The sequence below is a fragment of the Salvelinus namaycush genome, unplaced genomic scaffold (genome assembly GCF_016432855.1).
Source record: "Salvelinus namaycush isolate Seneca unplaced genomic scaffold, SaNama_1.0 Scaffold66, whole genome shotgun sequence".
In the NCBI taxonomy this organism is placed as follows: domain Eukaryota; kingdom Metazoa; phylum Chordata; class Actinopteri; order Salmoniformes; family Salmonidae; genus Salvelinus; species Salvelinus namaycush.
The window spans coordinates 421,446-437,056 of record NW_024061375.1 but is presented as its reverse complement, the minus strand read 5'-3'; the positions used below and the strand labels follow the sequence as shown (position 1 = coordinate 437,056).

The 15,611-nt window shown below is 43.5% G+C and overlaps 1 protein-coding gene across 2 annotated transcripts in view; it reads left to right on the top strand.

Annotated features, from left to right (window-relative positions):
• Window positions 1-12,357: 12,357 nt before the first annotated feature.
• Window positions 12,358-15,611, top strand: part of ctnnd1 (catenin (cadherin-associated protein), delta 1) — a 52,297-nt gene continuing 49,043 nt past the window's right edge. For both annotated transcript variants that reach the window (XM_038987173.1, XM_038987171.1), the window contains exon 1: window positions 12,358-12,703. The gene's annotated coding sequence lies outside the window, so the exon portion shown is untranslated. The remainder of the gene's footprint in view (window positions 12,704-15,611) is intronic.

Sequence of the window (15,611 nt, the reverse complement as noted above, 5' to 3'; positions counted from 1 at the left end):
CATGTCTGCACACTAAAATAAATGCAGGACAAATCCATACACATCAACTGAACAGACAAATGAATGGATGCAGTAGCCTCCCTGCAGCCTTGTATTACACACAGTATACCGCACAAACATCATAAGAGGCCAAATTCGTAAAAAAACGAACCCAAAAAAACCCAAATTCCTCTGCCACCGCAGGACATATTTAACCAAAATTGAAAGCACACATACTAACTAAAATAATTCAACACATATTGGTCCCTCAGCAGCCGACCACTGTCGTCATCAGGGAAGATTGCCGGATTGTCCCAGTCCATGGCAGGTGGCACTCTGGGGGCCCTCTCCTTCCTCAGGCAGGCCACATTGTGGAGGACAGCACAAGCCACAGTAATATCACATGCCCTAACAGGGCTGACCCTTAATTTGTGAAGGCAGTGAAAGCGTGCCTTCAGGAGGCCAAAGGTCATTTCAACTCTGGCCCTGGTCCTGGCATGGGCATGGTTGTAGGCCTGCTGTGCTTCCTGGGGGTCTGTGAAAGGTGTCAGGAGAAAAGGCTGGCAGCCATACCCCCTGTCTCCCAGCAACACACCAGAGAATTCACCTGTCAACACAAAATCTCATCATTACTACCTCATAAACACAGTGATATTCTTGACACAGCCATGATGGTTATAAATAGGGGTTGTGTGGCTTACCTTGTGATAGGCACTGATAGATTTCAGAGGCCCGAAAGATTCTGGAGTCATGGACTGAGCCAGGCCATTTTGCCACAACATTGCTGATCACACAGTCAGCATTGCAGACCATCTGAAATCATAAGATGAGGAATATTACACCAATCAATGCACATCACTGGCAATGCAGAGTGTTCGTCAATGGACAATATCAAAAAGTTATGTTCACCTGAACATTAATGCTGTGAAAGGATTTCCTATTCACAAAATCGGCCTCATGGGCACCTGAGGGGGCTTTTATCCTTATGTGTGTGCAGTCCACTGCACCAATGACATTGGGGAAACCTGTCACACAAAGTAATGAGTATCCTACTATGTGTTAACAGTTGTCCTGTAATTTGTAGATCCTCTTACCTGCAATCCTATAGAACTCCTCTTTGATGTCACAGAGTCTTCTGTGGCCAGGGAAGGAGATGAAGACATCTGCTAATGCTTTGATAGCCAGACACACACTCCTTATTGTGCGGCAAATTGTGGCCTTGTTCAGCTGTTCTGCATCCCCCACTGAGTACAGGAAGGCTCCACTAGCAAAAAAGCGCAAGGCCACACAAACCATTTGCTCCACACTCAGTGCATGGCTCCGTGCAGTGCGGTGCTTAATCCTGGGACCCAGTAGTCTGCATAGATACCTGATGCCATCTGCAGAAAACCTGTATCTTTCATATAGATGGTCATCAGGGAAGGCCAGTGGGTCCAACCGGTCCCTGAAGACCCTTTCTCGCCTGAAGGCTCTCCTCAGCACAAGTGCTTCTTCATCCACCACATCTCGCACGAATGGGCATGCCATTGTCAGAGCAGAAAGGAACACACAATTTTGGGCCTTCATATAGGCTAGTGGCCACACCTGGTGCTGGGGGGGTGGGCAAAAGAGGGCGATGCCTTATAACGATGACTCGGTTGTACTGATTGCTGGGAAAATAAAAAAAACCTTAGAAAGATGCCACCGTCCTGTGTGCTCACAATAAGAGCTCATATGTCATGGCTCACTTGACTTTACGAGAATATACCTAATTTTTATTTTGAGCTGTGTCATCTTCTTGGAGCTGGGGGAGGAAAGAAAAATAATGATTAATACATTTGTGTTACAGTTAGCATACAGTGTACATTGAAGGCATATCTCACCTCCCTCTCAAGTTTTTTTATTTCAAGGTCCAGTTTCCTAATTGTCCTCTTTTTTATTTTGGACTCCAGTGCAAGATTTTCCATCTTTTTCTTCTTGTACTGAATGTCTATGTCTGCCAGTTCTATTTGGCGCCGGAGGTGGTTGCCATACAACTTTCTGATAGCTTGTGAGCTCTGTGAACACAATACAATTAGCACAGCTGGAATTTGGCAGGATGTGGTGTCCTTTTATTAATACGCACTATGTTGCCAGGCTGGTTTTCCCACTGTATAGCATCTGGGTCCTGTAAAAGAAATTAGATTTTTTGATTTTGATGAGGACTCCTCACCATTGTAGAGTAAATAGTACTTTCACAGTCTTAACATGATACCTCATGCCTTCTGGAATCCAGAGAGATGGTCTCCTCCTCATCATCGTCTCCATCATGTGCTGTTGCTGCTGCACTGGGGCCTTCACCCTATCACATTTAATCGGATTCATATTGAAGCTAGTAGACAAGACATGCCAGGCCTACAGTATGCCTTTGATGGAGTACTCACTGGATCAGCATCGTCTGGTGCTTGTGCTGGTGGCTCTAACAGGAACACAGTGCTGCCAGACACTGCAAGGCAATAGGTAAACCAAAGTCAGACAGTCCAAATTGATTCAATATGAATGTGGTTGTATCCCATGTAGAGATGGAAGGACATACCTTGAATGAAGCGGGTGGCATCTTGGGAGGAACCTATGCTCGTCTCTTTCCCCCCAGGGATCCCCTCTAAGACGGGCCTGCCTTTATTTAGCTCCAAGGCCATGTCCTCTGCTGGGGTAAGGTCAGCCTTTGGTGACCCACCACCCGTGCCTTGTCTGTGGGTATTCTTTTTCACTGCTAAAACAGTACAGACAATGTGTGAGCAGGCACCTTCTGGGTACAATATATGCTTGTGCTTTGTTAAATATTAGTCAGGGACCATACCATTCTGCAGAATGTTCTTGTATTTGATTTTGACCTGCTGCCATGTCCGTTTTGGCCCGTTCATGTTTAATCTACACACACACACACACACACATTTAATGGAGTCACACTGCAAAAAATTACTTGGTATTTTTGTCTTGTTTTCAGTAAAAATATCAAAAAATTTATCATAGCTTTATACAGTGTGATGGAGTTACTTTACACAATTTCACTCATATCTGCAGTGCATTTCAATTAAAAATTTAACCGTTTCATAATTACAGTACAACTGCATTTTTGGAGATGTGAATTAAATATTTGAATTGTAATTGTGATGTTTCAGCGGAGCGGTGAGTGTGTAATTGTGCACTACTTACGCATTCAGGCGGTCTGCAATACTTTGCCACGCTTTTTCTCTTTGCTTTATCACTGTGGCGGTGTTGCCTTTCTTCTTAATTATATCTTTTACCTCCTCGTATGCCTCCATGAGGATTTGTGCTTCCGACGGGGAAAAGTACGCGGCTCTAGTTGCCATGGTAAATCAGTTAATCTGTGATCTGTGGCGGGGTCTATTTGAGTGAGCCGTGAGCGCGCACCTATCCAGGATTGGTTTCACCTGGCTTAATGAATCCGTGTCTGCTCATCCTGGCTTGGTCTTTGTGCAACCAATTAAGCCTGGACGCACATGTTTTGGCTTCATTGAGCTCAGCTGAGTCATTTATCCCGGATGTCTTAATTCTACTTTTGTGCAACAGGCCCCTGGTCTACAGCATCTGTTTGTTTACCTCTAGGTCTGGTCTATAGCATCTGTTTGTTTACCACTAGGTCTGGTCTATAGAATATGTTTGTTTACCCTCTAGTTCTGGTCTATAGAATATGTTTGTTTACCTCTAGGTCTGGTCCATAGCATCTGTTTGTTTACCTCTAGGTCTGGTCTATAGCATCTGTTTGTTTACCTCTAGCTCTGGTCTATAGAATCTGTTTGTTTACCTCTAGGTCTGGTCTATAGAATCTGTTTGTTTACCTCTAGCTCTGGTCCATAGCATCTGTTTGTTTACCTTTAGGTCTGGTCCATAAGATCTGTTTGTTTACCTCTAGGTCTGGTCCATAAGATCTGTTTGTTTACCTCCAGCTCTGGTCCATAGCATCTGTTTGTTTACCTCTAGGTCTGGTCCATAGCATCTGTTTGTTTACCCTCTAGCTCTGGTCCATAGCATCTGTTTGTTTACCTCTAGGTCTGGTCCATAAGATCTGTTTGTTTACCTCTAGCTCTGGTCCATAGCATCTGTTTGTTTACCTCTAGCTCTGGTCCATAGCATCTGTTTGTTTACCTCTAGGTCTGGTCCATAGCATCTGTTTGTTTACCTCTAGGTCTGGTCCATAGCATCTGTTGTTTACCACTAGCTCTGGTCCATAGCATCTGCTTGTTTACCTCTAGGTCTGGTCCATAGCATCTGTTTGTTTACCTCTAGGTCTAGTCCATAAGATCTGTTTGTTTACCTCCAGCTCTGGTCCATAGCATCTGTTTGTTTACCTCTAGGTCTGGTCCATAACATCTGTTTGTTTACCTCTAGGTCTGGTCCATAGCATCTGTTTGTTTACCTCTAGGTCTGGTCCATAGCATCTGTTTGTTTACCTCTAGGTCTGGTCCATATCATCTGCTTGTTTACACCTAGCTCTGGTGGTTGAGGTATGTCCTCAAAAATTGCATCGTATTAACACATTAATCATTTACCACCACAGAATCTTTATCTCAATAATTCCCTCACCTGCAAATCAAAATGTGTTTACACACACACACACACACGGACACACCCCTGACGAAAAAATATTGCAGTCAGAGTGCAGTATAACTGCAGTGTTCTGCCATCACTGCGTCCAAAATATAAAAAAATAATGCAATAATTTTGCAGTGTAACTGCAGTTATCTGTAATTACTGCCTCCACAATACCACAGTCAACTGCCGTTACTGCACTTTTACTGTAGTTTCAAAACTGCAATCTTTTTTTGTAAGGGACATAAATGCATAAATGCAACAATAACAGCTGTTGATAATAGATGTCATGATCAATGTCATATACATTTGCAGTTCTGAAAAACATTTGGTTTGAAGTAGGCTACTGTAGGCCTAGTTGAAATCCTGCAAACAGGTCTTTGGAAACATCAGTAAAGCTAAATTAACATCCTAAAGTAGCCTAATAAACATTCACCTCCATATAGTCTCATTTGGTTTACGTTCAAATTCATATCACTAGGCTACATACATGAAAAACCAACCTCGTTCTTATCTCTGTCAAATCGAACGGAGTAGGCCTAGACTAGGGTTTGTGTTCTTTAGGTAGGCCTAGGCTACAATATACAGTAGAAGTCAGAAGTTTACATACACTTAGATTTGAGTCATTAAAACTCGTTTTTCAACCACTCCACAAATTTCTTGTTAACAAACTATAGTTTTGGCAAGTCGGTTAGGACTTCTACTTTGTGCATGACACAAGTCATTTTTCCAACTATTGTTTACAGACAGATTATTTCACTGTATCACAATTCCAGTGGGTCAGAAGTCTACATACACTAAATTGACTGTGTCTTTAAACAGCTTGGAAAATTTCAGAAAAGGATGTTAGGGCTTTAGAAGCTCCTGATAGGCTAATTTACATAATTTGAGTCAATTGGAGGTGTACCTGTGGATGTATTTCAAGGCCTACCTTCAAACTCAGTCCTTCTTTGGTTGACATCATGTGAAAATCAAAAGAAATCAACCAAGACCTCACAAAAAAATGTATAGACCTCCACAAGTCTGGTTCATCCTTGGGAGCAATTTCCAAATGCCTGAAGGTACCTCGTTCATCTGTACAAACAATAGTACGTAAGTATAAACACCAAGGGACCACCCAGCTGTCATACAGCTCAGGAAGGAGACGCGTTCTGTCTCCTAGAGATGAATGTACTTTGGTGCGAAAAGTGCAAATCGATGCCAGAACAACAGCAAAGGATCTTGTGAAGATGCTGGAGGAAACAGGTACAAAAGTATCTATATCCACAGTCAAACAAGTCCTATATCGACATAACCTGAAAGGCCGCTCAGCAAGGAAGAAGCCACTGCTCCAAAACCGCCATAAAAAAGCCAGACTATGGTTTGCAACTGCACATGAGGACAAAGATCGTACTTTTTAGATACATTTCCTCTGGTCTGATGAAACAAAGATAGAACTGTTTGGCCATAATGACCATCATTATGTTTGGAGGAAAAAGGTCAGTGGCTTGCAAGCCAAAGAACACCATCCCAACCGTGAAGCACGGGGTGGCAGCATCATGTTGTGGGCGTGCTTTGCTGCAGGAGGGACTGGTGCACTTCACAAAATAGATGGTATCATGAAGATGGAAAATTATGTGGATATATTGAAGCAACATCTCAAGACATCAGTCAGGAAGTTAAAACTTGGTCGCAAATGGGTTTTCCAAATGAACAATGACCCCAAGCATACTTCCAAAGTTGTGGCAAAATGGCTTAAGGACAACAAAGTCAAGGTATTGGAGTGGCCATCACAAAGCCCTGACCTCAATCCTATCGAAAATATGTGGGCAGAACTGAAAAAGTGTGTGCGAGCAAGGAGGCCTACAAACCTAACTCAGTTACACCAGCTGTCAGGAGGAATGGGCCAAAATTCACCCAACTTATTGTGGGAAGCTTGTGGAAGGCTACCTGAAACGTTTGACCCAAGTTAAACAATTTAAAGGCAATTCTACCAAATACTAGTTGAGTGTATGTAAACTTCTGACCCACTGGGAATGTGATGAAAGAAAAAAAAGCTGAAATAAATCATTCTCTCTACTATTATTCTGGCATTTCACATTCTTAAAATAAAGTAGTGATCCTAACTGACCAAAGACGGAATTTTTACTCAGATTAAATGTCAGGAATTGTGAAAAACTGAGTTTAAATGTATTTGGCTAAAGTGTATGTAAACTTCCAACTTCAACTGTACAACAGGGTACTGCTTATTGGACATGTCAACTACTGATATTACTGTAAATCAGACTCAGTATACCAAATATACAACAGGCTGCTGCTTAATGGACATGTTAACTAATGATATTACAGTAAATCAGATTCATTATAAACCATTGATTCTTGAATAATATAACTTATTTATGCCTCATGAGATATGTTTGTTTGTAATTTTAGACTTTGTAAACAAGTAATGAATAGCTGTACAGTTGGTGTGTGTGTGTGTGTGTGTGTGTGTGTGTGTGTGTGTGTGTGTGTGTGTGTGTGTGTGTGTGTGTGTGTGTGTGTGTGTGTGTGTGTGTGTGTGTGTGTGTGTGTGTGTGTCATTGCGTGACAAACTGGAGAGATACTAACCCAATTTATGTCCATTTCATCATTTTGAGGACAACTAGTAGGTCATTAATCTATGGATCTTGATGTCAGTGATTTAAGATAAATCCCCTCACAGGGTTGTGCTCTGAGCAACTTCCTGTCTTTTTGCTTTCTAAAACTGATCAGAACTTAATGGTGAGAGGCGGAGGTAAAAAACAGGAGGATGCCATATCAGTGAGACTGAAGAAGGGCGTCATATGATAGAAGTGCTGCAAGTTCAGTTCACTCTTCAGTCTGTAGGCTACAGCTCAGTATTTAGACAGTAGGCCTGTAGGCTACAGCTCAGTATTTAGACAGTAGACCTGTAGGCTACAGCTCAGTATTTAGACAGTAGACCTGTAGGCTACAGCTCAGTATTTAGACAGTAGACCTGTAGGCTACAGCTCAGTATTTAGACAGTAGACCTGTAGGCTACAGCTCAGTATTTAGACAGTAGACCTGTAGGCTACAGCTCAGTATTTAGACAGTAGACCTGTAGGCTACAGCTCAGTATTTAGACAGTAGACCTGTAGGCTACAGCTCAGTATTTAGACAGTAGACCTGTAGGCTACAGCTCAGTATTTAGACAGTAGACCTGTAGACTACAGCTCAGTATTTAGACAGTAGACCTGTAGACTACAGCTCAGTATTTAGACAGTAGGCGTGTAGGCTACAGCTCAGTATTTAGACAGTAGGCCTGTAGGCTACAGCTCAGTATTTAGACAGTAGGCCTGTAGGCTACAGCTCAGTATTTAGACAGTAGGCCTGTAGGCTACAGCTCAGTATTTAGACAGTAGACGTGTAGGCTACAGCTCAGTATTCAGACAGTAGACCTGTAGACTACAGCTCAGTATTTAGACAGTAGACGTGTAGGCTACAGCTCAGTATTTAGACAGTAGACCTGTAGGCTACAGCTCAGTATTTAGACAGTAGACCTGTAGGCTACAGCTCAGTATTTAGACAGTAGACCTGTAGGCTACAGCTCAGTATTTAGACAGTAGACCTGTAGACTACAGCTCAGTATTTAGACAGTAGACCTGTAGGCTACAGCTCAGTATTTAGACAGTAGACCTGTAGGCTACAGCTCAGTATTTAGACAGTAGGCCTGTAGGCTACAGCTCAGTATTTAGACAGTAGACCTGTAGGCTACAGCTCAGTATTTAGACAGTAGACGTGTAGGCTACAGCTCAGTATTTAGACAGTAGACGTGTAGGCTACAGCTCAGTATTTAGACAGTAGACCTGTAGGCTACAGCTCAGTATTTAGACAGTAGGCCTGTAGGCTACAGCTCAGTATTTAGACAGTAGGCCTGTAGGCTACAGCTCAGTATTTAGACAGTAGGCCTGTAGGCTACAGCTCAGTATTTAGACAGTAGACCTGTAGGCTACAGCTCAGTATTTAGACAGTAGACCTGTAGGCTACAGCTCAGTATTTAGACAGTAGGCCTGTAGGCTACAGCTCAGTATTTAGACAGTAGACCTGTAGGCTACAGCTCAGTATTTAGACAGTAGACCTGTAGACTACAGCTCAGTATTTAGACAGTAGACCTGTAGGCTACAGCTCAGTATTTAGACATTAGACCTGTAGGCTACAGCTCAGTATTTAGAAAGTAGACCTGTAGACTACAGCTCAGTATTTAGACAGTAGACCTGTAGACTACAGCTCAGTATTTACACAGTAGACCTGTAGACTACAGCTCAGTATTTAGACAGTAGACCTGTAGGCTACAGCCCAGTGGAGCCCCAGTTTGAAAACGATATCAACGATAAGTGTCTAATGTAAGAACCAGTGCGTAGTGTTTCGCAAGTGTGTTGCAGAATTGCAAACAAAGTGCAAAGCAGAAAATGTGTGTTGTACTTTTGGTGCCTTTGTTTAAGGGATGGTTGCAAAAGTTAAGGTTTTGATGCTTTTGTCTAAGCAAAAACTGTAAACAGAATTGTATCCCATATCCAGTGTTTGTTAAGAGAGAGAGGGGGGGAGGAGGAGGGAGAGAGAGAGAGGAGGGAGGAGAGGGGGGGAGAGAGAGAGGGAGATGTTTGGAGAGAGGGAGAGGGAGATAGATGGGGGAGGGATGATCATTGCACTCTTGATATCGAAGAAAAGGGTTTTCATTGATGCACACACACACAGGTACACACACACAAACCACACACGTACACACATTCAGCCAATCAAGAATTAGCTGATTAGAAATCCCAGATGTGTTCGAGAATTGATGACCTGCGGATAACAGAATCATCAACACAACTGATCGATTGTTCAATCATCTGTTTATCCTCGGACTTTGTGTGGCTTGTGGATGGAGAGAATGCATGCTCTGGTAGATTGGAGGTGAAGTTCAATCAGTCCTGGGCCTCAGTGTGTGAAGCTGACTTTGACTGGCAGGATGCAGAGGTAGTTTGTCGGGAGCTTCTCTGTCCAGATCTTTCTGCTCTACATAGGGGGCTCTATGGAGAAGGTGAGGGTCAGACCTGGGATAAAGAGTTCCAGTGTAAAGGCAATGAGTCCCTTCTCCTGGACTGTAGCACCGCAGCCAGAGAAAAGAAGAACTGCACACATGGAAATGATGTGGGACTCAACTGCTCAAGTAAAGGAGTCTTTCTTTCAGATGTCACAAATCAAACAACACTATGTCACTAAACAACTTGTTGCTTATTTAATTGTCTGCTTTAAGAGCAGTACATGTACCCCTCTCTCTCTCCATCTCTCTGACTCTCTTTCTCTCTCTCTCCTTCTTACACACATTATTTCTCTTTGTCGCTCTCTCTCTGACTCTCTCTCTCTCTCTGACTCTCTCTGACTCTCTCTCTATCTCTCTCTCTGTCTAGCTACACTACTCGGTCTGTTGCATTTGGGCGGGGCCACAATAGCGGGCACTGACTGGGACATCAACAGAGCAACTGTGGAGTGCAGACAGCTGGACTGTGGCAGACAGCTGGACTGTGGCAGACAGCTGGACTGTGGCAGACAGCTGGACTGTGGCAGACAGCTGGACTGTGTGCAGACAGCTGGACTGTGTGCAGACAGCTGGACTGTGGCAGACAGCTGGACTGTGGTTCTGCAGTTTCAGCAACACGAGGCAGTTACTTTGGCAGAGGATCTGGATTAGTCACACAGATGTATTTTTCATGCAGAGGATCAGAGTCTGAACTGCGCCGATGCCCATACTCATACGCTGGCTTCGGAAGCTTTCTCACAACGGAGGCGATGCCGGTGTGGTCTGTTCAGGTAAGACTTGTTGGTTAGATGGTTTGAAGATGTTTGTTTTTTTACTGAGTCACGTGCTGTGCCTGCTATAATAGCTTTCCGAAGTGAGGAGGAGAAGTTTCCATTGATAGTACATTTTACAGACAATTTTCAGGTTTCAGGTTCCAGCATTGTGTTGATACTCTGGAAAAATATTTGTTTTGTGTGTTTGACTATTTCCGTGATCGTGTAAATGGAGCCAAACTATCAGAGAAACTTGACTAATTAATCAAATAGAAATCCTCAATTTCTCCTCACGCTCCCCGGGATCATCAGAACTGCTACTGTCTTTCAGGTCTATAAGTTGCTGTAGGCCCTTCATCTTTGAAATAGAATAACAACAAGCCTCATAAACAGGGTAGGTATCTGTTTGTGTTGCTCTGTGAGGGAGGGTGTTATTAATCACTTACACTTACTTCCACATCGATGATGTCATCACATCCTAAATTAGGAAAGTCATTAGATGTTCCATCCTCTTCTCCAGATCTCCTGGTCCAGCCTGATATCTCCCTGAGTGTCTCAACCGAAGGGGTGTCCAGGGGCTACCCGGGACCCGAGCTGTTATGGGGCCACAGCTTCACCATCACCTGCTCCACTCAGCCACAGTACCCAGGAGGCTCCTTCCTCCTCATGCTCCCCGGGATCAACAGAACCCAGACCCAGCCAGCTGTCAATCACTCTTCTGCCTTCCTCTTCCCTGCTGCAGATGACTCCCACCAAGGGAACTACAGCTGTGTTTATAAGAATGATGTTTTCTCTCATAACTTCTCCTCTGAGAGTGAGCTCCTCTCTCTAACCGTAACAGGTACCTGAACATGAACCAGACGTAACTTTAACTGACAGACTCTTCTGATTCACAGATGGTTCTGATGTTAATCACTAGGATGCTAACCAATACGTGTCTCTGTTCCAGCCTCTCCTCTGCCAGCTGTCATCATCAGACTGGTCATAGTGCTGCTGACCACCACAGCTATGTTTCTGCTCTGCAAGTCAAGAGTCAGGCAAACAAAAGATTTATGCATAGAGGCTGAATACGAACTAGTTGGGAGATGGACTGTCATGGTGTGTGTGTGTGTGTGTGTGCGCGTGCGCGTGCATTCGTACGTGCTTGTGTGTGTGTGTATTGAGATCCCTTTCGGTAAACAGTAGTCTCCTGGTGCTGTCTCTTTAGGTCAGTAGGTGTCAACAGAGAGCTGGATAGCGGTGCATGGAGGGGTAGCCCCTGCACCCCAGGAGGGAGGGCTGCTGGCAGAGAGAGGTGAGAGTAGCCCAGAGGACAGGAGGAAGAGGACGAGTAGGAGGCAAGTCTTTCAACACACTGCCCAAGATCAGGTTACACACACACGCATCTTCAGAGTAAGCTATTTAAGATATAGGTCATTTCCACTGACTAATTTCTGAGTAATTTCCACAAAATGAGGAAATGGCCTCAGTCGGGGTGGGGGGGATGATGCATTTCTAACCTTTTAATATCTCTCCAGTTTGTCCACACACACATACACACATACACACACACACAGATTTTCAGAATAATCAATGTAAAGATATAGGTAATTTCCAGTTCTGAGTACAGTATGTCCTGAGTCATTTCCTGTATATAAAACCCATAACCTGTGTTTTTACGAATTTATGGTTGTGTCGCAAATGTCACCCTATTTTGACCAGTGCCCTATAGTGCAGTATGTATGGAAAGTGCACTAAATCAAAAATTGATTGATGTAGAAAATAATTCATGCTTGTGTAAATAATAAATATATATCTGTGTGTTTTTTTGTATCAAATAAACTGTATGTTATCAGTGCATAGTACACCCATTTAACTGATTCAGAAAATAAAACTTTGATTCGTGTGCATTGTATTTTTATCAAATAAACCACCTTAATTTACAAAGCATGCGGGTGTTGGGTAATGCGCAACAAATGGTAATTACGGTAAAGAACCCATCCCCTATCCTGTGTGTGTGTGCTCGTCATCTCGCACTAAGGGAAAATAGGAAAACTGTCGGGAAGGAAGGGGGAAGAGCAGTGAACATACCTATTATCTATTCTAGGTTGGTTCTAAAAGAGTACACAGTCAAGGGGGTCTTAGCTATTCACTTTCAGCGTTAGTTTACCCATGTTTGTGTAATCTAGGTAAAGCTATTTGGTGAATAGGGGAAATTCGACTTCACTACTCGGTCGTGCAGTGGGCTAAGAACGCCCAGAATTGGAATTGCAACGACTTTGCTACCGCAGCAGTTGGAAATCTGAGTGTTTCGATAGGCCTGGATCCCTGTTCAAACAACGTCTGGGGACTTGCATGAAAACAACAAAAGAAATTGGTAATTCAATACATTGTTTTTCAATCATTTTATTTAAGTGTCTGAACGTATACAAAAAAAGAGTTAACGTTAGCTAGTTAGCAAGCGGTCGCTAGCTAACGTTAGCGGTGTTGTAGTTTGGTTAGCTAACGTTAGATGTCTACAGTTAGCGAATTTGTAGCTTAGCTATAATATAGCTACTGTATTCGACTGTTTGTTTTGCACTCATTGCACTACTGTCCAATAATAGCGACTTGCTTAGTTACCTATTAATAAGCTAACATTAGCATAAAACAATCGTCGTTAGGTTAGTCGCTAAGTTAGTTTCTGCTAGCAAACGAGCTAACGAGCTAACGTTTGCTTGAGAGCGAGTGTGACGTTTGTCACCTAGTTAACGTTACCCAACAAGCAATTGAGCTATGTGAAGTTATCAAAATTGTCTACCTAACAAGCATTTTATGGTCTTAAGTTCCATGCATTTCACTGACTCCCGGCAGACAGTAAGTTGGGCATACTGTAGTCGTTAGGTCAAAGCCCTTCGGGAGAGTGAGCTACCAGATACTCATCGTCACGGACGTTGGCCAGCCCGCTCACGAAATATGAGTCAAAGTCCACGTTAGTCATTTTATCATAGGTCTCTATTACATCACCATCATGTGTAGAGGGAGTTTTTGCTGTCTTTCCCCCCCCGCATGCTGTTAATGTGTAGCGTTAATGACTCTAGTAAGAAGTTGTTCTCGACTAGCCAAGGTAGCTAACTAACGTTACGTTGTTTAGGAAGTGTTTGCTCTGTACTAAACTTTATCTCCTGTCATATTTGCCAAGATAAATCGAGATGTAACCTTATGTGGTGAATGCATGAAACACCTGCAAGGTGTACACACGACTACTGTAACATTACATGGCGGTGTACAGTAATAATTGCCCAACACCATCCGTGTTTGTGTTTTTTCCTTTTCTGTTATGAAGGGGTGGCTCCCTCTTTCATGTCTTGGATTTCTTTGATATATTCACAATGAGAGCAAGATGGAAAGGGGGAGGAGAGGAAGAGAATAACCTGTTTTGTGGGTCTTGGCCACGTTTTGGAATAGGATGGGTTTACATAGTCATTTAGCAGACGCTCTTATCCAGTGTCTTACAAGAGCAATCAGGGTAAAGTGCCTTGCTCGAGGGCACATTGACATATTTTTAACCTAGTCGGCTCAGGATTTGGACCAGCAACCTTTCAGTTTCTGGCCCAACACTCCTAACCGCTAGGCTGCCTGCCAATGGGTGGGGTAGAGTCAGGCGTGGTTGTTTCATTTGCGCACTCAAGTTATGTAGAAAGACTTTAGAGTCCAACGGCGATGCCATTGCCACCTTCTCAGTTTACACTGTTTCAATGCAGGGTCTCCACCAGACGTGACCAGGGCCATGCATTGGTTTGTTCTGCTCTTATATTGTATGCTACAGTTCCATGGTTTGTCGCTCCTCACTACCAGTATCTATTGATCAAAAAGAGCACCATACATACACATGTCAAACTATCTTAGCTGTCAGCTGGGGGGTTCCAGCGCAACACAGCCAAATGTTTGACATTTGTCAACATTGCCCAGTTGAAATTTGGGAGAAGGAGAGGGAACGAGTTAGTACATGCTCTCTTTTCAGTAGTTGTAATATAAATACCCTCAAATGTCATTTGTGAGATGACTCTGTCGTTGAGTTCATACTAGAAGTTATTTCAAAGTGACTTGAGAGTTGTAGCCTAGCTATGTAGTAGCCTAGCTCCAGCACACAGTCGGTGCTTTTTATGCCAGGAGTATCATTTATGAACCTCTGTAATGACAGCCTTTCAAGTCACACTATGGGTGTGGCCCAGACACACGGAAGTCTGCTTTTACTGTATTTGCACCTTCCTAGGTTTGGCGCTACACCTGAGATGTGTTTATATTTGAACTGTTAACTTGGTGTTAAAAAAATAAATACAAAAATTTGCCGGTGGTTTTCAGAGTGAACATGTCAGCCATTTCATTTCCTGGTCACTTTTACTGGTTGTGCATGACTCCACTCTACCTGTATGTAAACAACGGGTGTGGCTATTTCACATTCTCTTCCCTCCATATATTTGATTGAGCATGACATCATACTGCTGTGTATCTGACTCCCTTTTCCCCAGTCAGAGAATTAACATGTCTAACTTGTTACTGTTGGTTGGATCTTGGAAGGTCTGTCTTGCACTGCTCAACGTGCCTCTACTGTGTGTGTCAGTGTCAGAGGCCACCATACTCTGGCCAGTATTTAGTTTGCCTGCGGGCAGTGTTACATAGGCGGAAGTCTAGGAGTGGCACTGGTGGTGTTTGGACTGAGGCCAAGGTTAAAACACACACACCAACTGTCACCAGCCATTCAAATGTATCTGAGTCAGCAGCAGTAGTACAGGGACCAGACTACAACAAGACTTTACCACATAGCACCAGTACAGGGACCAGACTACAACAATACTTTACCACACAGCACCAGTACAGGGACCAGACTACAACAAGACTTTACCACACAGCACCAGTACAGGGACCAGTCTACAACAAGACTTTACCACACAGCACCAGTACAGGGACCAGTCTACAACAAGACTTTACCACATAGCACCAGTACAGGGACCAGACTACAACAAGACTTTACCACACAGCACCAGTACAGGGACCAGTCTACAACAAGACTTTACCACATAGCACCAGTACAGGGACCAGTCTACAACAAGACTTTACCACATAGCACCAGTACAGGGACCAGACTACAACAAGACTTTACCACACAGCACCAGTACAGGGACCAGTCTACAACAAGACTTTACCACATAGCACCAGTACAGGGACCAGACTACAACAAGACTTTACCACACAGCACCAGTACAGGGACCAGTCTACAACAAGACTTTACCACACAGCACCAG